Source organism: Bubalus kerabau, chromosome 18, assembly GCF_029407905.1.
Source record: "Bubalus kerabau isolate K-KA32 ecotype Philippines breed swamp buffalo chromosome 18, PCC_UOA_SB_1v2, whole genome shotgun sequence".
Taxonomy (NCBI): domain Eukaryota; kingdom Metazoa; phylum Chordata; class Mammalia; order Artiodactyla; family Bovidae; genus Bubalus; species Bubalus kerabau.
Window position 1 is genome coordinate 54,946,321 of NC_073641.1, and position 2,491 is coordinate 54,948,811.

Consider the following 2,491-nt stretch of genomic DNA (forward strand, 5'->3'; position numbering starts at 1 on the left):
ATTCCAGGTTCCTATACAATATTGCTCTTTACAGCATCAGACCTTGTTTCTATCACCAGTCGCATCCACAACTGGGTATTGTTTTTCTTTGGCTCCATCCCTTCATTCTTTCTGGAGTTATTTCTCCACTGATCTCCAGTAGCATATTGGGCACCTACTGACCTGGGGAGTTTCTCTTTCAGTATCCTATCATTTTGCCTTTTCATACTGTTCATGGGGTTCTCAAGGCAAGAATACTGAAGTGGTTTGTCATTCCCTTCTCCAGTGGACCACAGCCTGTCAGACCTCTCCACCATGACCCTTCCGTATTGGGTGGCCCCACACGGCATGGCTTAGTTTCATTGAGTTAAACAAGGCTGTGGTCCTAGTGTGATTAGATTGACTAGTTTTCTGTGAGTATGGTCTCAGTGTGCCTGCCCTCTGATGCCCTGTCACAACACCTACCGTCTTACTTGAGTTTCTCTTACATTGGATGTGGGGTATCTCTTCACGGCTGCTCCAGCAAAGCACAGACATTGCTCCTTAACTTGGACGAGGGGTATCTCCTCATGGCACCCCTCCTGCCCTTGAATGTGGAGAAGCTCCTCTCAGCCCTCCTGCGCCCGTACTGGTCATAGCAAACACCCTCTTCCAACAATACAAGAGAAGACTCTACACATGGACATCACCAGATGGTCAACACCGAAATAAGATTGATTAAAATATTTGCAGTAAAAGATGGAGAAGCTCTATACAAGTCAGCAAAAACAAGACCTGGAGCTGACTGTGGCTCAGATCATGACCTCCTTATTGCCAAATTCAGACTTAAATTGAAGAAAGGGGGGAAAACCACTAGACCATTCAGGTATGACCTAAATCAAATCCCTTATGATTATACAGCGGAAGTGAGAAATAGATTTAAGGGACTAGATCTGATAGATAGAGTGCCTGATGTACTATGGATGGAGGTTCATGACATTGTACAGGAGACAGGGATCAAGACCATCCCCATGGAAAAGAAATGCAAAAAAGCAAAAGGGCTGTCTGGGAAGGCCTTACAAATAGCTGTGAAAAGAATAGAAGCAAAAAGCAAAGAAGAAAATGAAAGATATAAGTATCTGAATGTAGAGTTCCAAAGAATAGCAAGAAGAGATAAGAAAGACTTCCTCAGTGACCAATGCAAAGAAATAGAGGAAAACAACAGAATGCGAAAGACTAGAGATCTCTTCAAGAAAATGAGAGATACCAAGGAAATATTTCATGCAAAGATGGGCTCAATAAAGAACAGAAATGGTATGGACCTAAACAGAAGCAGAAGATATTAAGAAGAGGTGGCAAGTATACTCAGAAGAACTGTACAAAAAATATGTTCACAACCCAGATAATCATGATGGTATGATCACTCACCTAGAGCCAAACATCCTGGAATGTGAAGTCAAGTAGGCCTTAGAAAGCATCACTACAAGCAAAGCTAGTGGAGGTGATGGAATTCCAGTTGAGCTATTTTAAATACTGAAAGACAATGCTGTGAAAGTTCTGCACTCAATATGCCAGCAAATTTGGAAAACTCAGCAGTGGCCACAGGACTGGAAAAGATCAGTTTTCATTCCAATCCCAAAGAAAGGCAATGCCAAAGAATGCTCAAACAACTGCACAATTGCACTCATCTCACATGCTAGTAAAGTAATGCTTAAAATTCTCCAAGCCATGCTTCAGTAATACATGAATTGTGAACTTCCAGATGTTCAATCTGATTTTAGAAAAGGCAGAGGAACAAGAGATCAAATTGCCAACATCCGTTGGCTCATCAATAATGCAAGAGAGTTCCAGAAAAACATCTTTTTCTGCTTTATTGACTAGGCCAAAGTTTTAACTGTGTGGATCATAATAAACTGTGGAAAATTCTGAAAGACATGGGAATACCAGTCCACCTGACCTGCCTCTTGAGAAACCTGTATGCAGGTCAGGAAGCAACGGTTAGAACTGGACATGGAACAACAGACTGGTTCCAAATAGGAAAAGGAGTATGTCACGGCTGTATATTGTCACCCTGCTCATTTAACTTATATGCAGAGTACATCATGAGAAACGCTGGGCTGGAGGAAGCACAAGCTGGAACCAAGATTGCTGGAAGAAATATTAATAACCTCAAGTATGCAGATGACACCACCCTTATGGCAGAAATTGAAGAACTAAAGAGCCTCTTGATGACAGTGAAAGAGGAGCATGAAAAAGTTGGCTTAAAGCTCAACATTCAGAAAACTAAGATCCAGTCCCATGACTTCATGGGAAATAGATGGGGAAACAGTGGAAGCAGTATCCGACTTTTTTTTTTTTTTTTTTTTTTTTTTACTCCAAAATCTCTGTAGATGGTGATTGCACCATGAAATTAAAAGATGCTTACTCCTTGGAAGGAAAGTTATGACCAACCTAGATAGCATATTCAAAAGCAGACATTACTTCGCCAATAAAGGTCCATCTAGTCAAGGCTATGGTTTTTCCAGTGGTCATG